The sequence below is a fragment of the Siniperca chuatsi genome, linkage group LG17 (genome assembly GCF_020085105.1).
Source record: "Siniperca chuatsi isolate FFG_IHB_CAS linkage group LG17, ASM2008510v1, whole genome shotgun sequence".
In the NCBI taxonomy this organism is placed as follows: Eukaryota; Metazoa; Chordata; class Actinopteri; order Centrarchiformes; family Sinipercidae; genus Siniperca; species Siniperca chuatsi.
In genome coordinates this window covers 1,991,166-2,016,533 of record NC_058058.1, presented here as the reverse complement: position 1 = coordinate 2,016,533, position 25,368 = coordinate 1,991,166, and the positions used below count along the sequence as shown (strand labels likewise).

The 25,368-nt window shown below is 41.1% G+C and overlaps 1 pseudogene; it reads left to right on the top strand.

The window, feature by feature from the left end:
* The first annotated feature begins 20,415 nt into the window (after positions 1-20,415).
* LOC122864478 overlaps positions 20,416-25,368 on the top strand; it is a 94,682-nt pseudogene continuing 89,729 nt past the window's right edge.

The window sequence follows — 25,368 nt, the reverse complement described above, 5'->3', positions numbered from 1 at the left end:
TTCTGTTACTATGGCAATGCAAATGAAATCTTACCATGAAGCTGTTTGCATTGAAGTGATGAAAGACACAGATATGTGGAGGGAGGAAGGGAAGATGGAGGGATGTAAAAATAGAGAAAGAGAAGGATAGAAAATGTGTATTTGGGGGATTTTTACATTTAATGCCAAATTTGGCTTCTGCAACCGTCCCATTATGAGCTAAAACTGTGTGTGTGTGTGTGTGTGTGTGTGTGTGTGTGTGTGTGTGGGCGCGCACACGCACGTGCATGCAGGCTAAATGATGTGTGTGTATGGGTGATTAATAAGAGAGTTGGCATTTAGCAGCACGATATCTGACTGGTTTGGATAATTACACCAGGAGAGAAAGCAGAAGCCGGGACTTTATCAGCACGCGTGGGAGTCTGAGAATTTAGGGTTTTTATTTTTTTCCTTCCATTTTTTTTAAGCCTCTCCACTTAAACGGTTTCCCAATTCACCTCTGTCATTTTTTATTCCAAAGTTATTAATGTCTGAGCTGCAGTGAGGGAAGATTAACAGCAGCAGTGAAGAGGAGGCTTTATATATTATTAGTATTTATAGGTTTATTATCATCAAAAACACTTGGAAAGTTGATTCTGAGGAGAGATGCAGTGATGTACAACAATGTGATGTAAATCAGGATAAAGTGAAAATGGAAAAACATGACAGAGATTAAAAAAAATTGTGTCACCACAAAAAACAAAGAAAAATATATTAATCTGATGAAAATGTATAATGCTACAGCGCGTCCTCCCTTCCTCATTAAGATGTTTTAATGCTGTTTGCATAAAACAGAATCACAGCAGAGGAATGATTTGATTCCCAAACGTTAACACAGTTTAAAATTCGGTACATTTTAAACCCTCCTCTCTTTCTTTCATTCTCCTCCAATCTTTGTCAGAGTCTTATTCCTGCATCTGTCCCACCTGAGCACAGGTGCAACACTGTCGACAGTCTCAGCAGCTCAGATAACAAACAGGCGGCTGCTTCAGTTTCAGGTCAGTCCAGCAGGCGAAAAAGCAACTTGCAGAAACCTGAAACTTGCTTGAGATAGTAAATGATCTGGAGTTAACATTTGGTCGTCTTTATTTTCAGAGAAGATACACTATTAGATGGTGATGCAGTTGAAGGGACTGGAGGGGAGGAATATGGACACAATCCTCCCTAAAATCACAATATTGATTCATGTCAAGACATATTAAACTTTGGCAGTTTATGGATACAGTAACCAGATGAGAATCTTTGTTTTGGCTAATTGAGTGAATTAAATACCTGACAGTGGTGCAGGAAGTATTCTCAGTACTAATACCACACTGTAAAAATACTCTGTTACAAGTAAAAGTCCTGCATTGAAAATGTTGCTTAAGTAAAAGTATTTATGTAAATGTAAAACTGTATCGGACTGCAACTAATGATTATTTTCATTATGAATTAATCTGCTGATTATTTTCTCCATTATCTGAAAAATGAGAAATGCCGTCACATCGACTCAGAGCCCAAAGAGACGCCTTAACGATGTTGTTGTGTCCGATCGACAGTCCAAACCTCAACATTATTAACAAAACATTACAATTATTAAAAACGTTTAAAGGAAAAGCAGCAAATCCTCTCGCGTGAAGCTGGAACCATGAAATGTTTTTGCATGAAAAATGACTTAACGATTATCAAAATAGTTACTAATATAATACTAATCATTTCAGCTGTACTTGTATAAACTGTTAGGTAGTTTAATTTATAACAAAACATCAGATTTTATAAATTCTGCATATGTTTTTATGCAAACATTTTAATTTTTGAAGTAACTAGTAATTAAAGCTGTCTATATTATCTGTATATTTTTATTGAAGTCATAGGTACAATATTTCCCTCTGACATGTAGTGGAGTAGAGACTAAAGTAAGGAGTAAAGTACATCCATACAAAAATCATCTAAATCCAATATAATCATAAAAGCAGTCTGGCTTACTGATTAGCAACAATGCCTGGAAAGGTCTGACACAACCAGAGCTATTAATCATTTCACAGTATACATCTCCATATGGCTCAACCGCAGCAGTAAAAGCTCACTTGTTGGTTCGTTCAAGGATGGTCTTTGTTGTTGGATGTGAATGGCGTCATCAACGGGAAAGGGGTTAAAGGTCATCAACCAGCAAAGAAAGATCAAGCAGGGCATTCACATTAGACGCCAGAGACCAGGAACGTGACTGAGGTTCCATACCAACTCCCCGAGCTGCTGTGGAAAGCTTCAGAAAAAGCTCGTAACATGACTTTGAGTTAAGATTATTTGGTGAAACTATATTCACAAGGTCAATATTGAACTGTCACGTTCATTTTCATTACACGGAGAAATTAACTGAAGACACACTGAAAAAATAAATCTGAGCGGATGTAAATGTAGCATAATTAAATCTGTGATATTAACAATAAAAAAACTAAGTTTGTATCTTTACTATACATGAATAAATCTAGTTTTGAAGTTAATCTGCATTTGTTCAAAACACAAGATGTATTTACGTAAACCCAGCCAATATTCTTACGTACACCCACACAACAAACACTGATCTTGTTTTATTAATTGTTGTTATTATTAATTCTGTTCCAATATAATTGTGAAGTGGGAGGAGCTGCGGGTTCCAGGATATATATTGAATAATATTGTTTTTCCCCACTTGGAATTTTGAAATACTGCACCATAGTTGCTGAATTTGAAGCTCGTGATTGGCTGTTTCTTGGGTCAATGCATGATGGGATTCGTAGTTGGCTTATCTTCTAATGTACACAGGCTTTTTTCGATGAACCTGGATTATATTATATTATTATTATTTCAATGCAGTTGCTATTTGTTTGTACTGATGATTCATCCGGGAGAGTTCATGCCCATCCGCTTGTTAAAGACCCTGGCTCTAACCCTTTGGTGAGCACCTGACCTTTCCTCTGCTGCCACCCTCAGGCCGAGGGAAGTACCAGTGGTGGAGGGTCCACACAAGTTTTTACCAAAGTATATAATTAACTATTTGAATTGATATTCTCAGTAGAATATAAGAAATACTGAGTTGCTAACTAGAAAATGTGAGTAGATGTAACTTTAAAATGGCACTAGCACATTTGGAAAAACAAAGTAGATCCCACTTCAAGTAAGTAATATGGAAATTTAAAAGAATTAAATAGGTTTCAATTAAAACTTTAAGCAGCTTTAATTAGCCAGAGAGAGCTGCACCTCTGCAGTAGAACCAAATTACTTTGCAGGTGGTTTCCAACAGTCGACACATTCAACAATTCCTCTCCAAGTCTGGCAGCTGCAGAGAGACTCCAGCCATTTTTATCCTCAGTGGAGTTTAAAGTTCAGACACAGTTCAGCATCGGAAATCTGTGACTTCTTCAACAGTCACATCTGGATTAAGAATGTCCACTGTTCGGGGTTATCTATTGAGGGTTAATTAAAGGGTTATTCTGCAGTAGTTAAGAGTCGAACTCTGTTACCAGCTGACTAGGCGTGTGTGGCATTCAAATGGAGAGCAGTAATCATCCCATTCCCATCGGAGCTGCTGCTTCTGGAGACAATGTTCCCGCTGCAGTGCAGTCTGGGAAAATGGCAGCCCTTCTTCTCACTGACGTGTGATTAACGGAGGATGTCTCCCAATTGCCACGTCTGTTTTTTCTGCCTCTTTCGCATCTCCGAGCATTAACTCCTCTTCTCCTTTTCCCTGTAAATGTGCTGACAGCTTGGGGAAATAACTCCTGCGCACATAATGACTGTAATCTTTTCTATATGGTGCATACACTGTACACAGTATATTATAAAGCTGTCGCTGAAATGTTGATCTATTTTTCTTTTTTCGTGTCTCAGGAAAAAAAAAATCCTCACCAACCACATGCTGCTAAATGGAAGGGAGTAACAACTGAAAGTGCTGCACAATAACCAGATGTTTTCAGACTCTACAGAAAGGGAAATTTAGAGGCGGAGCAATTACATACAAAGTCAATGGAAGGACGTGAGTGGATGTGAAAACCGACGGCAAATTAACGTCCACTCAAGTGAAAAACATAGGGATCCAAGGAAGGGAAATGTGCACTTATCCTAAAGTAAATAACAGAAACAACAGGTGTTCCTGGTAGCCCAGCGATCTGTGCTATTACACATGCTACAGAAGCTACAGCAAAAACACATCTGTGCAGTCAAGGGAGGCAAAAATTAGCTTCCTGTTTAGGCTGAATACATCTTTAGAATTCTTGTACGTCTGTCTCAATTGTGGCCAAATCTTTAAACCTGTAATAATTATTAGGTTAGATGTGTGTAGTGAAAGTCGTCTTTCCACAGGGAAGAGAAAACTGGCTGTTCAGCGCTCCATCAACATTTACAGTTTCAGTTTTTTTTTTATTTGCAAACTGAAACTTTGCATGAAAACAGGCGGATGGAAACACACTTCTGGCAGGAGACGGGATGCAAACTGTGGGAAATGAGAGAGAAAGAAAGCGAATCCGCGGGTGGACTGGCTGACGCTCGCTAGCTCAGGCGAGGTACTCGGTGTGCTGGGTTTCATAGTGGATCTGGACTGCCTCATTATTCACACGACCGCCAGAGGTCACTTAACAGGAAAACTTAAACATAGGTCGATTTAAGCATTTGAACAAAAAAAAAACGGTGCTTTCTATTTTTTTGGTGAGGACATTCTCCTGTGTACTAAGTAACAGTATACTGTTTTGGCAGTTAGTGTACAAGAAATAAATGAAGTAATGCAACAAGTACAGCAACTGTTACGATTACAGACAGGCGGGGGACACCGAGGGTGACAGGAATGACTTTATTTGATGACAGGAGTGGAGAGTGTTAGGACAGGGGAAGTGGGTGTAGGGAAGTCACTGGAGGTAAGCCGAGACTGGGGAACCACAGGAGACACTGGAAACTATCACAAAGAGGTTCTTTGTTAAATGGTAAGAAGAGTCCTGAACGCGGACGAGGTCGGACCATGACTGAGGCGAGTGCAGTGTTTTTGTACCGGCTGTGATTGGGACTGATGGGGAGCAGGAGTGTGATTGGGAGCAGGTGTGGGTGATTACAGGCTGTGAGGCCTGGCATAACTGTGACAGCAACACTTTCTGAAAATTTAGTGAAGTGAAATATTTTTCCTTTTCTTTGGTTTCATTTGTCAGCAGTCACCATATTTCTTTCCAAGTATGAGCAGCTCCTCCATTTCTCATTTTGCATAATGAGAAATAATAACACCAATACTCAACAACAAAGTGATTTCAGTCATTTCAGTCTGCGTGCTGCTGTTTTGGAAATAATTTATTTTGTCATTGAGACACAGTAGATTTGACTCTGCAGCACAAGGACGAATCAGACCTGAAGCTGCCCAAAGGAAGGGTTTGTTCTTTTTTTTGGCTCTAATAAATGGATATTAACAGGTAGACAGACAGACAGACAGAAATATGCTTTGCTATTATTATGAGTCACCATATTACCACCATTATACAACTATTTCACCAGCAGTGATAATGTTCAGCAGCCGTCAAACAGGAATAATTCAGAGCCTCAGTGGACAGAGAAGAGTGTGTGTGTGTGTGTGTGTGTGTGTGTGTGTGTGTGTGTGTGTGTGTGTGTTTTTCATCCTCGGTGCCTCCTCTAATTAGCGCTGCCTGTAAATATTTAATGTCCGACAGCGGAGCAGCAGAGGATGCTAACACAACCTGCTAACATGGCGTGATCACGGCGCCATGCGGCTCAGTTTGCCAGTCGAACCTCCGGTTTCCGCCTGGCTCCGCCCCGTGGCGTTTCTGACACTTGCTTCCTTCATAAGCCATTTTTCTGATTTAACAACGTTTAATGACAAGAAACTAGGAGGAGAGAAAATATTCAAATTCATACAAAGTAAAACGAGGTGAAAGCTAAATCTTGTTGAAGTGTCAGTGTGATTTAAGACGTCTGAGATTCCTCCGCTGTCAGCCGCAACGCTTTCAGTTCATTTATTCATCTTCATCTAAAGTGATAAAAATTAATCATTTCATGTTCATCACTCTACAGAGGCAGCTGATTCTTCACTCCTCATTTTTCATTGTTAGATAAATTCATCTTCCAGTGACACCAGTTACCTGCTGCACTTCCAAAACGAGCGTCATTTGATTTAAATGTTGTGCTCTTTGTCATTTAGTCTATCGACAAGTCAGTTTGGTCAATTACCGCGGCTTATTTTGGAAAGCCTTTCTTCTCTTTTCCAGTTGTTCTCTGTAAGAGAGCAGATTGCTATTGTGTGTGCAGAAATGACATCGTCCACTCCTCCATCGCTCTTCATTTGCCTTTTTTTCTCCTCCATGTATTCACTGCTTTCTTTCCAGCTCGTCCATCCATCTTAATATTCCTCCTTCAGCCCAGTTAATTAGACAGGGAATGAAATACAGAAAGGAGGGAGAGGCGGACGGTGTGTTGCTGTGATCCAGCAGCAGGACTTTAAAGCCACACGGGGCTACATTTCCTGTCTTACTATCCGAAATTTACCGTATGCATACAATGCTGACCCTTATTGGCCTTTGCTGATATTTCACTGTGCAGCTGATGACTTTACTCAAGCAGCTATAGTGCATCCACCATCTTTGTAGTCTTGTCAGGATTTCCAAAATGCAGAAAACTCTGCATGATAAAAACATTATATTTTTTTCTAATCACAAACATTCATTTGAAAAGTTCTAACTTATTTTACTGAAACTTGAATAACCCTTTACAAACATACAGCACATACTGTATGCAAACGGTACAGTGCAGAATATTCAGACGGCTTTAATAAAAGTCCTCTCTGCTCTATATTGCCAGATTTAAAATCCTCAAAGACTCTTCACATTACTCTGATTAGAAGATGAATCATTCAAGAAACAACAATAAACCTTTAACACCTTAATGGAAGTTTCATATATCCCATATTTACAAAGATATTGACTGTTCAAGATATTTACATTCTTATTAAGGTATTTCTTTTTACTAAACTCAAAAACCAGACCACCTGATGTGACAATACAGACTCATTTCCCTGTCAGTGATATAATCGTTGAATACCAGTCCTTCTTGTGCATCCTGAGGATATACCTACTGAACACACAGTTTCCTGAAAGATGAATGTAGTTTATAAAATCCCAAAATGCATTTTGCTGTAAAAGTATAAAACTAATCTATTGGGAAGAAAGGTGGTGAAGAAGAACTTCTAGCCTTGTTAAAAAAGTACCCAGAAGCTCCAGCCGGTGGCAGTTACTGAGTGAGGAAGGATTTTACCTTGGAAAGCAGCAGCATGAAGTGTTGAGTTTAACAGCATGCTGCCTGACTTTATTTTATTCTGCATTATACACAAATATGTGAAGTTTTTGTGCAGCATGAACTCTGATAAAGTTTGAGAGTCTTTTTCCTTCTATTAATATCCAAAGCTGCAGGTCTGCAAAGATACTGGAATTTGTATTCTGCATCCTGACATTACTTTTTATTCATTCATGCTCAGTTTTGGGTTATTTTTGTTTTTGTCTTTGCTTTGTACATGGTTGGGAAAAAGACTTTATTCAGATTTGTGGTCCTCCACTTTGAATGCTTAAAACATGTCCATGCCCCAGACCTCTCAATCAGGCAAGTTAAGTTCCCAGGGTTGGGCCGACACGTTCCACATTGTTAGAAAATATACACCAATGTAGTACTGTATAAAAATAAAAACAATGACAGTAATAAAGTAGCTGAACGTCATTCTAATAAAAATAAGTATCAAAAACATGAACTTCATGTGCCCTTCCTCACTGGTATTGGTAAATGTAAAATACAAGTTCAAGCTCTTTGTGTTGGAGCTGAGTGACGTGTTGACTTGATGAGCATGAACTGTTTTTCTTTTCTTACTGTACAAAAATCTATCCATCTTGTATTTTACAAGTCATTTTTTTACCCTGGTCATGCATGCTCCCCCTTCTGTAGCGCCTTTACATTCCTGCAACAGGGCCTCGCTCCACAGTTTCAGAGCCGCTACCTTGGATGTCGATGCATCGTATTTCCCTGAATGAAACTTTGCTGCAATTCAGTAAAATGCAAACGCTATACATCCAGAGAAATGCCGGACTCAACAAAGATAAGATCCTTTTCTGCTCTCATCTGTTTGGTTTCCGTCTTTAGAAAGCATCATGGGAAAACATTTAGGACCTGTGTACAGTTTACTAAAGTCTGTCTATGGTATGTGAAAATATCATATTCTTGGAAAGTCTGGGTAACCTCACATCCAGCTAAAAATTTGAGTCATGGCTCCCCTGCACGTCCCTCGGTGCCGGCCGCCAGTCACATCCACACAGCAAGTTTCGAAGATGTGTTGCCACGGAAACAACGCAGTGAAGGAGGGGGAGGAGGCTCAGAGGACCACAGCTTCCTGACAGCGGAGTGGATGCTCGTATGCACCATCACGCTAACGCTTCCCTGTGTGTTCAAGTCTTCAAAGTTCAGGCAGTTACCTCCAGGTTCAACACAGAGAAACGTTTTCCTCTCGCAACTTTAACCATTAATATGAGCAGACGGCAGGAAGGAGAAGGAAAGCGAGAGACAAACTGAGAGCGAGGTCAAATCAATAGAGAGAGAGAGTAAAGAGGGAAACAAATGAGCTCATAGGCAGATAAACAGAAGCTCAGACAGTGACGGAGAGCGACAGCGACAGACAGGAAGAAAAGGTTCAGCTTCCTCCCGGCGTTATACCTCCCAGAGAGACGGGGACGATCCTGTCAGCGGCGAAAGAGGGAGTCATGTTTTAATTTTAGCACCAGTCTGATTAACGCTCAGCTCGGCTCGTTGGCCTTTTTTACGAGTTCGAGTCTCGTCCTGGTGACAGGCCAGGGCAAACAAAGGCAAACTGTCAATCACTTCATCATATCTGGGTTAAAAAAGGCAGATGGAGGCTGAAAAAGGAGGGAGGGCACTTCTGCAGTGGAGAGAGAGACAGAGGAAGGGATGGATGGAGAGAAGATGATGCATGCTGATATGGTGTCTTGTTTAACCTTACATTAATTCAATATTTATTTAGGGATTTATAAATGCTTAATAGACAGTAAATCAATATTTATGAGACAGCTAATGAATCTGCCAGGACATGATCAGCATTTTAATGCTACAGTGAGTCTGGAATGAAATCTGCCACAGTGTGGTGCAGCGAAAACAAGGCTCAAACACAGGCTGCACCCAAAGACATGGAGGAAATTATCCATTCATCCGTCCATTTTCTGACACTTATCCGAGTCCAGGTCACGGTGGCAGCAGACCAAGAAAGGTAGCCCAGACCTGCTTCACCTCCAGAGGCGGTTCCAGGCCACATGGGATATATAATGCTACAGGTCAGTGTCCCAGAACACGCTGTAGAAGTTGTCAAACGGGGCGAGAAAGACAAACAATGCTGACAAGCTCGCGTTTATGTCAGGGCGTCGTGAGGTGTCCACATGATACGGTGGTTGTCTTCCACTATGACGGCCTACACAAGCCATTGTTGGGCCTAACATCCCACGTCTGTCGGGTTGGGACACTATCAGGCTGATACACGCTGCCTGGTCCTGGCATTACCCTCACTCCTCAACAAGACCCCAAGATACTTGAACTCCTGCACTTGGACCATGGCCATGCTCTGAGGTGGGCCTATGCCAGTAACTTTCAGCAATAGTATTTTAATAAAATATGAAGCTCTGCTGACATCGACTGCTTTTTCTACTTTTGAACTGATATGTATTTTTGAGGTTGAGCTGCCAGTTGGAACGCACACTTGCTGCCTTTTTTGGATACCATGGCCTCAGACTTGGAGGTGATGACTACAGCCCTTTTTTGTCCTTAAATTGGTTTCCCCTGACTAATTTTAGAATTGGGCTGAATTTCTGCCATTTTGATGGTCGGTTTGAGGGGGGTCACGACGCGTGATTAGTTGGACGACCAATCATCAGTCTGACCGTTGGACGATCGGATGGATTTCTGGCAGAGCAAACATTTGCTCGGCTGTCTTGCAGTTTTAGCAGTTCAGTGATCTGATTTTCCACGTGGCTGCTGTCAAGAGATCTGTTATAAACTGTGTCAAGCTTGTTTTAATATTATTGGAGTAGTATTTTACATGTAGTTAACTGTAGTCAATTGAACCTGCCAGGATAGGCACGGGGGTCGGGTGCTCTGCCAACGTCCAAGTCTGTGAAGCTAGGACTTCAGTTATCTGTGATCCTTCAACACTCAACTAGAATTGGATAGACCCTTTTCATATTTGTATGATAAAGTTGAACTTCAACAGAGAACATCTCATTTTGGAGACAAATTATTCTGCTGTATGTAAACTGTAACCCAAATTACGTTTCCAAATCGAGAAGCTTCCAAAGAAGAAATATAAAAGCCAAAACAGTTCTTTCAACACAGAATCTTTCCTCATCAATCTGCTTTGTACCGAGTTTCAGTCCAAACACCATCTGAAACAAATAAAAGCAGCTTGGCGTTACATCCCGTCACCAGTGACCATGTTGGCAGTCAAATCATCTGGATTCCTGCTGGAATAAAAGCCTTGCTGGTTGTCGTGATGGCAGCAGAGCACACGTTTTTATCTGAGTGTGTTTTACATGGTACATTTGCTGATGGAGCAGCATCAAAGAACACATTTTCCATTTGTTAAGAATCACTTCTCTGCGCAGTTAAATCCAGAAGAATTGTGTCAAAACCAGCTCAGTGTATTTGTATGTCACAGAAGTACATAAGAATACATTCTTGTAAATCCTAATGCAGCGTCAGAACTAAAACAACTGGACATGCCTAGGCTAAAATCTAAAGCCTGCCATCAAATTTGTGTGACCCCTGACCTTAACCCCTTACTAGGGTAAGGGGTTAAGGTCAGGGGTCAGGAGTCCGGGTCTGGGTTGAATGGGTGCCGTTCGAGAAGAAGAAGGGAGGCCCAGAGATGGATGAGTCCTGATCAAAACACATAAAAATATACAAAATTAGACAAATAATTAATGGTTAAAACAAATTCACGAGTTCTTAAAGGATGACTAAAGGAAGTGTAATTGGTGGTGGGGGTCTGAAGTACCATGTATGGGTCTTAAGTGCCACAACAATCTGTTAAGTGCTCCAAAAGGGAAAGGGAAGGGAACAATTATAAACAACAAACCAGATCACAATAGGACTGTAAAGTGCTGGCTGATGTGGTAAATCTTTATGAAGCCTGATGGAGACCTTGTTTGTAATTCTTTAATCCAAAAGGCCTCCCCCTCTCCTCCTCCCCTCCTCCTCCTCCTCCTCCTCCTCCTCCTCCTCCTCCTCCTCTGCTCGGTGGACCATAAGAGGTTTGTTTCCAGTATCATGATGTGAAGGTTGGTCTTGTCAGTGCGTGCAAAGAGTTTGACTAGTGGTGTGTCTAGAGTCTGTGTTTGAATATTGTGTAGGTGTTGCTTGAGTCTAATTTCCAGTGTGATTGCTGTGGGTGCACGTCATGGGCGTAGGAAGCATTGCAAATGTGGGTGGGACAATGTAACGGGGAGTCTCGGCCTTTTAACAGCTGGTTTGATACTTTTATCTGGCTTTATCTGTTATTTCATCCAGACGAAGTGATTGAAGATAGTAAAAAGCTAAAAGTACAGAAATTGATTTGATGACTAATTCAGGGCCATCTTTAATAATAACCACACATTGTTTATTTAAACTTGAGGATCTCTTTATGCTTGCATGCAGTTGGTGGCCACCTCCCCTGGAAGAGCGTACCTGTGGGGAAGGGGAAGTAGACGTTCATCACTACGAGTGACCCCTTTCACGTTGTCACATTGTTTTCTATTGTTATTTGATACATTGTTATTATAAACATATCGACTATAACCGCTATAACCGTAGTTTACCATTCATAATCCCAATCTTTCCTTAATGTTAGCCATACCATAGTTACCATTAGCAGGATTTTTAAACTGTCGTTACTGAACGTTTTCCAGGGTTTTGCAGAACTGTCAAATATCAGCGTTTTTGAGTTGATTTATCACACGTGAAATGGTTTTACTCATTAACATGTGAAATGTTAAGGCTGAAATGTCTTTCATATGTGCTCAATAAAACATAAAGAGTCAAATCATAATTAAATGGCTGTCAGAAGTTATGTGAACCCAAACTGATGTCTCAGCCTCAAAATTCTAAGTATTCCACTGATAATGAATCTGTGAAAAGCAGGAAATCCTCACATTTTTAACTTCTGAGCCAGCAAATATAAAAATAAATGTATTCTGACGACAAACTTCTCCTCCGCAGTGTGCGACCTGTTGGGGCGGCTGGTGTTTCCTGTGTTTCATCTCCACAGACGCTCCTCCTGAGGTGTCTTTCTCCTCTCTGTTGGTGTTAACCTGCAGAGGAGCTGATGTCTCAGAGGAGACGGTTGTAGGTGTGAATGATCCCACAGGAGACAAACCTGTTCGTCACTCTGCTCTTCTTCTTATCCTCTTCCTCTTCACTCTCTGTCCGTCTGTGCTCTGTATCATATTTCTGTTTCCTCTATCTCTCTAATCTTTCTTTTTCATTCTTTGCGTCCTCAGCCAACCTCTCTCTCTGCTGCAGTGGTGGAAAGTTACCAAGTATATTCATGCAAGTACTGCATCAGCCAGACTGAAGTGTCATTTCATTTTCACTTCATTGCACAGCCTGACATTGTGTTCATGTTAGCTGATTTCTGTTTGGGAGGCGTTATGGAGAAACATATCTGGCTCTTAAGCTGTTAGATGGTCCGCTTTCTTCCCCGGCTGGTCTAAAAGAACTCAGAAAGCTGCAGAGTTCAGAAATCTCTGCGGGTTTGTCATTGTGAGCCGCTCCTTTCACATTACAGGGTAGTTTGATTTATTATTAATATAAAAATATATTGATTACTTACACACTTACTTTACACAGTAGTATTGTGTGTGTTCTTGCTCCACTGCAGATTAAAAGCAGATTGTTTAAAGCAAACATCTCCCTTGTTTTTGTGTGTGTGTGTGTGTGTGTGTGTGTGTGTCGTATCTGCAGTTATTAAAGAGAAAGCTTTCTTGTTTGGATTTGTGAAACATCTCTCTCTCTCCTTGTACACTGAGCTTCTTCAGAGACTAGACCATAAACACAGCTGTTGTGATGATAATACAGGCTTTGTTCAGAGCTCAATCACTCTGAGCTCCATTTTCACATTTTCTGTTGTTTGTATCCAGAGGATGAAGTCACATCTTCACTCGATCCTTCTGTATGTGTCTGCTCCGGATGAAGTCTTTCTCTATTTTTCTTTTGTCTGTCACTCTAGTTCTCATTTCTGTCACTATCTCAATAGTATTTCCTGTCCTCCCCCCAACATCTCTCTCTCTTTGCATCACTCTCTCAGCCTCTCTCGTCGTATTGTTTGTTGAAGGTCAGTCTTTGACATTGGAGCACGTGCTCTCCACATAATGAAACCAGAGGGCTGAGATTTGCTTGTCTGAGTCTTTTTTTCTCTCTCGGAGCTTGATCAAGACAGAATTATGTAAGAATTTAATTCTGTTCATAAATGGGTCTCTGCTCTCTGTAATGCTGCTGTGAAATTAAAACTCAGATAAGAGCTGAGATGCTGTCTGGTGATAATTTATATTTTCCTTATTATCAACAAATCTCATGAAAAGACCCAAACCAACAGTGAATGTATCGACTAACAAGTGTTGTGTGAGTATCGCAGCCTGATATATCTTCTTCCTCTGTGCCACAGAGCTCCATTGTTATTCGGACTTACTCAGTCCCACACACACCGTCCTGCTGCCCCAAACGCTCACTACAGCACCAAATGTCGATTAATCCGCCGCTGAAAATAGTCCCCAACAAATGCACCATTTCCTCCTGTTTGTCTGATAAAAACTAGAGTCTTTTTTCATATAACTATATATTTGTGAAGTGTTTTTAAAGATTTAAGTCTTCAGTAGGAACCAATGGGCTCGGAGCTGAGAGCCGCAGACAGGAAGTCAGACAGTATTGAGAGACGGACCGACACGTTGTTGGTTTGGGTCTGCAACATGGGATTTGTTGACAATAAGAAAACAGTAGAATGTGTTGTGAGGTGGCTCGTTGGTTTGGGTCTTTGGTTCTGGTTCACTTTCAGTTTGGATAACCTGGATAAACCGGTAGTTTGTTTACAATCTGTCTGATCATCTCCGCAACACTGGGCCAAGTCTGACAACAGATGGTGCAACTGAATCCAGGTTCTGGTTCTGTGGTGTAGTGGTTAGCGGCAAATTGTTTGTAGTCTTGCCCACCATTTCTATTGTAAAACCATACTCACCAAGTAATTGCTGAAATCCGGGGACGTGGCGACATCAAACAAAGTCAGAGGTCATGAAACGCGAGCAGTCAGACAAAAACAGTAATAAACCAGAATGATCCTTTAAGACTTTTGGCTTCTGTTCAGCAGTTTTGTTCTCTCTGGTTATTAAACTTTATACTCAAATGAGTGTTAGTAATATCTGCTCTCTAGCTACTGTAACATAAAATTTAATGAAAGAAATGTTCAGTTCATTGATTCTTTCACTTTCCCTCCTTCACTTATTTTCCTCTCTTACAGTAAATTCTTTCCTCCTCTCACCTTCCTCTCTCATGCACACTCATTCCGTCCTGTCCTCCCCCTCCTCTTTCACTTACAATAAATCCATCCACACCTCCACACTTCTCTCCCCTCTCCCTCTCTAATTGACATAAAATCCACCCCACCCCCACTCTCTCCATATCTCTTTTGTCAGTCCTCCTCTCCTTCTCCTCCTCTTCCTCCTCTATATTTGCTGACAGTGGAGTTTGCTGTTTTCCCTGTTGGCTCGCCTCCGGAGCTTTCACCCCGCCGGTCTGACTCTCCCGGGTGCAGAGGAGACCCAGGGGTCAATCTGTCACCTTCACACCGCTGCAGCTGCCCTCCACTCGTACATTCATCTCTCCCTGTCCTCATCCCTTTCTGCAGGGTTTCTCCTTCAGTCTTTGTGTTTTTCTTCATTCTGTATCATCTGCAAGAAATGAACTAAAGAAAACTACAGGAGAAACTGCAGAAGAAATCGAAGAAATGAAGAATTGAAATCTAGCGGAGATCTCAAAATTTCCACAAATATGTCCAAACCAAACATGTCAGGATGAATTTGGGGTATATGTGTCTAAAATGTTGCGCGAGAAATGTAGAATATTTCTATCTGATGGGATGGTGCAGCCATAAAAAAGATGGCATGATAGAAAAAGTATATGAGACACTGTCAGGCAATGTGGATAAGGCTTTCTAAATGTGACAAAACTTAAAGGAAAGAAAAAACTTTACGTGACTTTTTTTCAGATTTTTTTTGTTTTGCCTCAGTTTTTAATCTCAGAATTTCAACTTTAATCTCGGCCCTAAACTTTTTGTAACGTGCCAACTTCCTTCCAGATGTTGTAGAAAATGTATGGAAATCTCAAGTTTTTATGTGAATGCTGTCATTGCTACAAGTTTACAGCTGGATTTTTTATATACATTGAAAGTGTTGTTTTTGGAAATTACTGTACAAAACAAATGACCGTGTCAGTGTGTGTTTCGCAGCTACTGATTCAGATTTTAAAACTGAGACAAGAATGATGGTCATTTGTTCAAACACTTTACACACTTTACTTTTACACATTACATTTACCTGACATGGACCTTTAGTGGTTATGCAAATAAAAACTTTTATCTGTCAGGAACAAAGGTGACAGGGGGGTGTTGTTATGGCATCTTAGGGAGGAGGATGGATGGGACTTTGACCCCACGGTTCACATCGGTTAACATTGTTTTCTGTTAAACGTGACCACCATCTTTGTCTAATAGTTTTTGTGCCCAAACCTTAACCATAGAGTTGGCTGATCAGAAAAAGTTCAAATGAAACACCTGACATTCTCTCTCTGTCCTTCATTCATCTCTCCATGCTTTCATCTTCCATCCACCATCAGCACCCTGACTATCCTGTTTGCTCAGGAATATGTTTCTCCCTCACACGGCTTCTACTGAAATTACCTGACAATCTTTTATACTGACACCTCCTCTCTCCCACGTAATTTACACGACCTGGAATCCATTCCTGTTTTAACATGTGTGTGTGTGTGTGTGTGTGTGTGTGTGTGTGTGTGTGTGTGTGTGTGCGGTTCTCTGCCCTCTGAGGACCCTGACATGGTCATGGTATACGGAGACACTTCAGATGACGGTTGTTTAGTCCTCGTCCTGTCGTGTTTGTGCCGAGTGTTTGAAGCTCAGTTACGGACCTCTGCTTGAGTTGTGCTGAGACAAATATCAGCAGGTTCATCAGGTTTATTCCACTTGACATTTTAAGTGATTCAGAGTGTTTTCAGTGTCTCCTCGGTGTGCTTGTCTCACGGTGACGACTGCAGATTATTGGATGTGATGCTGGACAGGGGAGAAGGAGTTTCAGTTCACTCTGATGTGATGACACACTGTACTATGTGAATGTACACAAATGTATGAGCTGAAACGGCATTTAAGAACTCTTTTTCTCTCATCTACTTATAGACAAATATAAGTTCCCTAATAATGGACAGGACATATATTACACGAAAAAAGACCACCTTTATTTGAGACAAGCTATTATTAGAGAGAGACCTTTAATTCTAATTTCCGCTGTTATATTTGAGTGAGAGTTTCATTCTGTACCTCCCCCTCTAATGCTCATCCCGTCCGAATGGGGCTTTAGACAAACCGCTGATAGCGAAGCTTTCAGTTTCACACCTCAGGAAATCTTTCCCTGTTCTTCACTTGTTGTTTTTCTCATCTCTGGCCGTGTCCTGTCGATACCTCCCACTCCTGCTTCTAAATTATCTGATGAATAATGTGCAGCAAAACTCTTTAGGCTGTCAATAAGTGTCTCAATGCTGGTGCCACCAACATGGATTCCTCTGCTTTTCTTCTGCCACTGAGCGATGAGCTTTAGATAATGTTTTTTTTTTCTTCCAGAAAATAGATAAATACCACCACACGGCAGGAAACTGAACTCTTCGTTGTTTTTCTTCCCATAAACCCCCACCATCTGTTCTTTATTTTTTCTTTTACTGCTGCTCTTCCTCCTTTCTTTTCAGTAATCCCTCATATATCCTTGTGTTTTTTCACTCCTCTGCCGTCATCCCTCCATCTTCAGCTCTTCAGCAGCAGTAATCTATAAAAGCCAGCGATGACTCGGGGGACATTTGCGTCTGTATTTAGTTTTGTTTTATTCATAAGTGTGGATGAACTGTGAACATGGAGGCATGTTGAGGTAATTTACCGCAAATGTGATTCTAAATGACTAATTACATACGTTCATTGTAGTCTGGCTCACAGTTCAGCATTTAATTAATCCTGAAGGTTGAATAAATATGCTGCTACTGGTGACACTGGTGTGGAGATATTTAGACAAATCTTGTACATAATTACACGCCCTGTACAGCAGAAAGCGGACTGTGCAGATTCGATTTCTAATTATCTAAATATTTTGTGCATCCTGGAACTCCAGCAGGCATCGATGAAGGAGGGACAATCTGTTGGACTGGTTTGAACTTAAACTAAGAAACCCAACATGAAAACGGCCTCAGAGAAGCCGAATCAGTTTAATAATCTGTCTTAATATATGAATAAATTCAATGAAGTAAAGATGGTTCATGTTAGTTTTTGTTATTCATTTTAAGTTAGCAGCATGAGTCAAAAACAATAAACATATTTCATTGAAATTTGGTGGAAGCCTTGGGCCAAGGAAGCGCTGCAAAGCTTTTGTTGATTGAAGACATCTTTGAACATTTTTACTATTTTCATATTACTTTTTTGCAATCAGCGGCTGCACTTAGTTGAATGTTAAAACATTTAGACCTTTAGAAGATTGTGCCTTTGCATGCTTTCCAGTTCATATTGTCTTGTCTGTCTATTTCTTCTTCTACTTTATCGTATATAAACCTCTTCAGGAGTATGCTTATTGCATAAAAATCTACACTTGACTGTTACTCATGGGGGGCGCTTCCTATAGCTGAGAAATAGTAGGTAACTAAAGTGTTAACCAAATTTTTCTAGAAACTACATTGATATAAAACAGACTTTGAACTGTTGTAGGATTCCATTGAAAAATAAACACCAATGTTCCTTTGCTGTGAGAAATCCATTTTCTTCACTCTGTCACTCTTGTTTTGCACCGTGCTGTTTCCTGCGCTGCCTGTACCGCAGGGCGCCGGGTTTCTTCATTTCATTTTTTCTAAAGCAGACAGACGTTACACGCAGGAATCGAACCTCCCTCCTTCTTCCCTCCTGCTGTTTTCAGAGGTGGAAATGGTGGCGTGTGTCAGCAGCTAAATGAAGGGATTATCATGTCATTATAATGGTTTGAGTCAGCAACGCTCTGTGCTTCATGATGCGGCCGCTGCAAAACAAAATCTCCTTATCCACTCTAGGGAGAGAAAGCTAATATCCTATATTTAGGTGAGCATTAAAGGCCATTACCCAACAGACAAAGTGCTTTATCCGGAGCACTCCTCTTTTGTTGGGTTGGAGCCTTTTTCCCTCTTTCATTGCATCTGAAAAGAGGTGTGGGAGATATCGTTCTTCATATCAGAAAAGCTCACAGCAGCTCTGATGTTTCCACTTTTTAGCTGAATGAGATGAGCTAACAGCAGGTCAGGCATGAAGCAGGAAAGTCAAATTTACGATATAACCTTTAAAGCACCGCTGTGATGGTGAAGCTGCAGACGGAGGGGGCTGGAGAGTTTGGGTTTTTGAAGATTAGAAGGCGTGCGTTCTAACCTTTTGTGTTACAAAATGTATTCATGTTGACCGAAGCGGCTTCAGTTCAGTTTAAAATGCTGCAGATCCTTTTCTCCTGCTGAGCTCAATCTCTAAAGCTGCTCTCCTTCAGGGATTTCTGTTGACTGGTAGCAGTGAGAGCCAAAACAGAAAGTGTGTGATGTTCATGCAGTGCAGTGTAAAGCCAGGCTGTGGTGGTCGGGCTGGGATCAACACTGATGTCCCGGGTTTATGGCAGGGTTTTTATTATTTAACCATTTTACCACCTTTGCCTAAATACCCTGCAGTGCTGTTGCGGTATCTTGGTAGGTGATACTGTATACTGCTGCTTCCATCTCATCCCCCTTGACTCCCATAGCTCCATAATCTATGTATTTAATCTGAAAGTAAACCATTGCTGTCTTCACACACCTGCAGAGGGGACAGCTGAAATCTCAGCACCTGCTGAGATCTGAGTGGCGTTGATCACAACAACGCTGGTGTCATTTCTTTAATTCCCGTTAAATTGTCAGACAGTTCACAAAGTTTCATTAAGTGCTATCGACCTTATGTGTTTTAACAACAAGGAAGAGATCTGACTCCATAATTTTGTCTTTTATCTTCCCGTCTACACAGGAAGTGTGAATGTGTCGCGTTGTGTAGACATCTGCTGCTTGTGATCACCTTTACTTGCATTTCAACATGACAAACAGCAGCTGTTTGGTGGTCAGAATGTGTTGGTATTTGTGTTTTATTATGGGATAACAATATGATCACACAACAGAAGTTGTCTGAGTGGACGTTTAAAACGTGTCAATACAATATTTCTTCATCCAGAGCACAGAGTCACAGTGGAGACTCATCCGGTCAGACAGTTCAGCTTGTTACACCAACAAGAAAATTATTCCAAATGATATTATCAGTAAAATATATATTATATGTTACATATTTGGGCGAAAAGTTGTGTTTAAATTGATGTTGATAAATCAGATTTAAAATCAACAACTTTAAAAATAGTTTGGTTTAGTGATCGTTTGTGAAGAATTAGTTTGTACTTCCAAACAGTATGTTTTACCTTTTAAAGTTAGAAGAGAAAAGGCTTCTGGGCGAGGACGTAATGCTATGTGGGATAACGTGTTTGGCTGGGGTTGTTGGAGGGTTAACTTTCCTGAATCCAGTAGAGCAGGACAGAGCCATGGACATTAGCTTAAAACTCTGATCTATTATCATCCAGGGCCGGCTCCCGCACAGTAGTGAAATACTCCGGATTAAATGTGCCGGTCGTGAACATGTCTTTTTTTATGTAGCCTGTGAGCCCACAGAATAATGTATTATGAAATGCTCTTTGGCCTTAGAAGTAACGCTGGGTTACTACTGTAGGTAGGAAACTAGTTAGTTTCTTGTATTTTGGGTTCTGGAAAGGCTAAAAAAAGACTTTCTATACAGAACGTCTGTCCTACTACAGCTCAGTGTACACCACTTCAACATCTGAAGAAATTCAAAGCTTGACAGGTCTGCCGTGCCTAGTTATAGTTCCTAGGGCTATGATTGGACAATTTTTGGGTTTAGTGAATGGTCAGTTAGCTGGCTACAAGTGTTTTAACTATACTCATCCATTTTGTTACAGAACATCAGCAAGGGAAGGGAGTAAGAGTCTCTGCTGCCCAGAAAACACCTCAGATTACATGAAACGATACTTTGTTGGCAGCAGCTTTACTCTGCAAGATGGACACTGATACGTATTTCTTGCAATGTTTAGGTAGGTACATTCTCTGTATACATGTATACCTGCTTATACAGAGTGCACCGCTACCTCCCTAGTCAAGTGGGGTTAGGAGACTGTCCTCCCAAGAAAAATGACAGCATCAGTTCAGCAAATGCCCAGTAACGCCCAGTAAGTAGTAAGTATGTGTTTTCCCTGAAGTGATGAAAATTAACCTGAAATTATCTTCATGGCTAAATACGTTAGTATCATTTAGATAAACACTCCTTTTAACTGGATGTTAGTAAAATTCCTTAATCTTTCCTGCAGACTTTTATCAAATTCCCCGACATTCCCTGTCTGGAAAACCTAATCTTTGAAGTCCATGATGTTACAAAAACATCTATTACTCAGTGGTGAGCTGTCGTGTTTCTACACCAACAAACACCACTCAGACTTATTCTCTTCACTCTCTTCATCATCCACAAATATCATCTCATATGTCCTCAGGAGCATTTGTTTGGTCTCTGGTTGCCGCTGCTCCGACCCTCGCCTTCTTCACTTGTAAAGCTGATGAACCGGGACTTTAAAGCCTCCTGTTTTACTGCTCTCGCTCTAAGTCGCTGCAAATGAGTGTCAGCTAAATGCCTCCAATGTAAAATGAGATGGGATTGAAAGCAGTTAATAGAGTTGAGGCTGTGATTAGCCTCGGAGCTGCTGCGGTGAACTGCAGTGGCGGTTGATATCAGCGGGGTCCCGCCGGCTCTGTTTGCTAGCTGACATGATAGCACTTCCTGCAGAAAAGACCCTAATTAATTGTTATCATCATTTGTTTATTTCTGCCTGCAGCCATTTCTCATTTCCTGTCTCAGCTCGCCATCACGTCTCTTTCTGCCCAATTTTCTGTCATTCAGATTGTTGCCTTCATATTCTTTCCTTTCTTTTTTTATTTGTGACTTTGCTGTTTCCTGCCCTTTTCTATCTCTCTGTCTCTTTTCCAATCCTTCTCCCGTAATGTTTTGTTTTCCATCTCACTGTCTCTGTTGCTCTCCATCTCTTTCTTTCGCTTTCTAAATTAATTCATGCACTTTGTTGGCATGATTGTTGGCAAACAGCAGTTTGTTTTGAAGGTATGCTGCTCAGGACTCCTACAAGAATAGTCTCTTTTTTGGCTTATATTATTTTTAAGTGCAGGTTAACCAGTTTGCAAACTTGGTGGGCTAAGAAGGAACAGTAATGGATTATCCGTTAAGCTCCAAGTTCATCATCTTTATTACAATATGGTTGAGGATGCAAACCTTATTTCCGCCATGCAAGACCTCGTTGATCTGGTGAGCAGTAATAAACCTTTCTCAAGCCGTGTAAATATTTTACCAACGTCCATGCTCAAAAATGTACTTGGGTCTATTGGTCCATGCCTGGTCGCTGTTATACTGTAAATAGCTCTCTGCAATCTGGTTGTGTGCCAGCTTATTTTAAACATGCAGTTGTTCAGCCTCTTTTGAAAAAACAACAACCTTGATTCATCCCTTCCCAAAAACTATAGGCCTATGTCTAAGCTGCCTTTTATATAACAAATATTAGAGAAAGTTCACGGCTCACTGCCATGTTGACTGAACACAACATTTTAGATAAATTCCAATCTGGTTTCCGTCAGAAGCATTCCTCTGAAACAGTTCTTCTCCGATGACGTAATGATGTCTTCTTAGTGCTGCTGGATGTTAGTGCAGCTTTTGATACTGCAGATCACAGAACCCTGATTGAAAGGCTTAGGCAGTGGGTGGGTGGTGTCTCTGGGAGCACCCTGGACTGGTTCTCCTCCTATCTCTCGGATAGGGTAGCCCCCTAGGGTCTGTCTTGGGCCCTGTATTATTTGCTTTGTATATGCTTCCCTTAGGCCATCTTATTAGCACATTTAAAGGTATCTCTTATCACTGTTACGTTGATGATATTTAGCTGTATGTCTCTTTTAAGCCTGATGAAACTGACAAACTGAATGTTTTGCACAATTGTCTGACTGCCATTAAGGACTGGATGGCTAACAACTTTTTACCGTTAAATGCAGGTAAGACTGAGGTCTTTATCATTGCTTCATATAGCATAGCTTCGAATTTGCTCAGTGTATTGGGTCCCTTTCTTCAGCTGTACAGTCTAATCCCAGAAATCTTGGTGTTGTATGTGATCAGTCTATGTACTTCAATCAACATAGCAAATCATTGAATCGTACATGTTTCTTTTTAAGAAACATTGCCAAACGCAGGGCTGTTGTATCACAACCCGAGCTAGAGATGATCATTCACGTTTGTATATCATCCCAGCTAGACTACTGTAATTCCCTTTTCACCTGCCTCAGCAAGTCGTCCCTGGACCGTCTACAAATGGTCCAGAACGCTGCTGCAAGGCTGTTGACCAGGTCCAGCAGGCCGACCCACATCACACCCATCTTATCGTCTTTGCATTGGTTTCCCATCAGGTTCAGGATTCATTTTAAGGTTCTTGTTGTCACATATAGAGCCCTGCATGGTCAGGCATCTGAGTACATCTCTGACCTGCTCCACCCTTATATCACCAGTAGGTCACTTAGGTCTTCTGACCAGGGCTTACTGATCGTTCCTCGAGCTCGACTGAAGACAAAAGGTGATCGTGCCTTTGAAGCGGTGGCTCTGACACTGTGGGACGCTTCCTATTGACTTACGTTCTTCGGTCTCTGTTGACGCCTTTAAAAAGCAGCTGAAGACCCATTTATTCAAACCGGCCTGTCTCGCCTCGTGCTGTCCAGTGTTTGTAGTTTTGTGTGTGTTTTTTAAGGTCTGTTGTTGCTTATGTTTTATTGTTTTATTTTTTATTTTGTTAAACTGTTTTTATGGTTTCATTTTTAACACTTTTACTCTTGTGAAGCACTTTGTGACAGTGCTATACTAAATAAACTTTACTTACTTCCTTATCTTTCACTCTTCATCTCTCGGCGGTTTGTGTCTCGCTCTCTGCCATCGAGCCCGTCCCGTTCGACTCGAGCCAATTTAAATTCCATTTGGGAATCTCATTTAAATTCATGTGGGATGCCTCATTGGCAGGGCGGCGATAAACATTTAGTGAGGGGCGGATTAAACAAATGAAGAACGTGTTGTTGGAGCATAACTCTACTGTCCATGCAGAGATGAAAAGATGAAGCAGTTGCATGATGGGATTGAACAATGGTAGATGTTTGTCCAGGCTCTGCGCTCACTGTGTTGTTGTTCTGACAACTTAAATGCAAACACACACACACACACACACACCCACTAATGAAAAAATCGCACTTTAGTCTCTCTAATCTACTTTGAAGATTTGGACTCGTTTCGTCATGCTCCCTCGCTCAGCCATTTTAAATCTCTCTCGCTCCCTCTGCAACATGTGATAGTCTCTTGATCTCTCACACACACTTTTGTTCTCTAATGTTTTCGTTCAAGCTTTCTCATTTCTCTTTCTCCTTCTGTCTGGCTCTCCTTCTCTTGCCATTGATTTTTTCCTTTCCTGTCTCTGTCTTCTCTCACATTTTCCTCTGTCCTCCCTCTCATATTCACATTTTGTCTCTGTTTCTCCTCTTCTCCTTTTGCCTGTCCTTTTCTCCAGTCTTCTCAAGCTCATGTTGTCTCTCTCTATCTCCCTTGCTTTCTCTCAGACTACATCCACACTAAGCCATGTAAAAAACAACCTGTGCCCTTTACAGGTCGTTTTCATCAAGATCTTCATCCACACTGAAGCGCCTGAACAACAGAAAAACTGCTCAATCTCTTCTTCTCTGTCCTCTTTTAGTCGGCAAACAACAAAACTGTTGATCACAGCCAACATGTGTGTTCAGCAGTGGAACAGTATGTTTACGCTGCAGAGTCTCAGTTGGTTAAGCCTCCTTTCAGTCTTACTCGATGCGATCACCTGTACTGTGTTTTGATGAAGTTGAAATTATGATTTGCTTGTTCTCATGTCAGTATTTTTTGTCAAGAGATTCAAGGATTTATTTGTCACATACTCATATTTCTCAGTGTGTTTAGTGAAATGTGGTGGCATTCTCCGCTTAGCAACTTTGACTGCACGCAGTAGGAAATTTGAGGGGGGATGCCACCCCCCTTGTTTGTTGTGGGCGGTTGTGGCTTAGTGGTAGAACGGGACGTCCACCAATCGGAAGTTTGGCCGTTCGATATCAGCTTCCCCCAGCCCACATATCAAAGTGTCCTTGGGCAAGACACTGAAACCCAAATTGCTCCCGAGGGCTGTGCCTTCGGTGTGTGAAAGCTTAGTTAGTTTCTTTCAACTGATGAGCAGTTGGCAGTCAGTGGGTGAATGTGATATGTAGTGTGTGAAGCGCTTTGAGTAGTCAGAAGACTAGAAAGGCACTATGCAAGTACAGTCCATTCACCTTGTTAGCAAAATGACCAAAATGACCTCTGTTGTAACAATTTGGCAACAATACAAACAAATCATCTGTTTTTAAGAGTGAATAATATTGGCTTAGTGGTATTGGAGGGTTCAATTGGAGGGAAAACACGCATTTTTGAATTTCTGTAGCTTTTTCACATTCATTTATCAGCAATTTTCTGACGTTGTTTCTGGTTGTTGTTTTTGAACAAGCAAATTTTCACTTTTTTATACTTTATTTATACACCACTTTTCGAAACAAAGTTACAAAGTGAAAATTAAAAACAGTATAGCAGTTACACAGCACTGAGAAAAAGGAGTTACATATGAGAGAGTATAATAAATCAAATCAGATTGAAGAGAATGCCTTTGTAGGTTTTAAGAAGTGACTAAACAGACAAAGTGAAGTCAGGCCACAAAGCCTGTGAAAGTGCACATAAAAATGTGTTTTTAAGAGGGATTCAAAAGAGGATAAGGAGCTCGCCAGTCTGATCTCCTCAGGGAGGTTGTTCCCGAGAGGGGGGGGGCCCTAACAGAAAAGACCCGG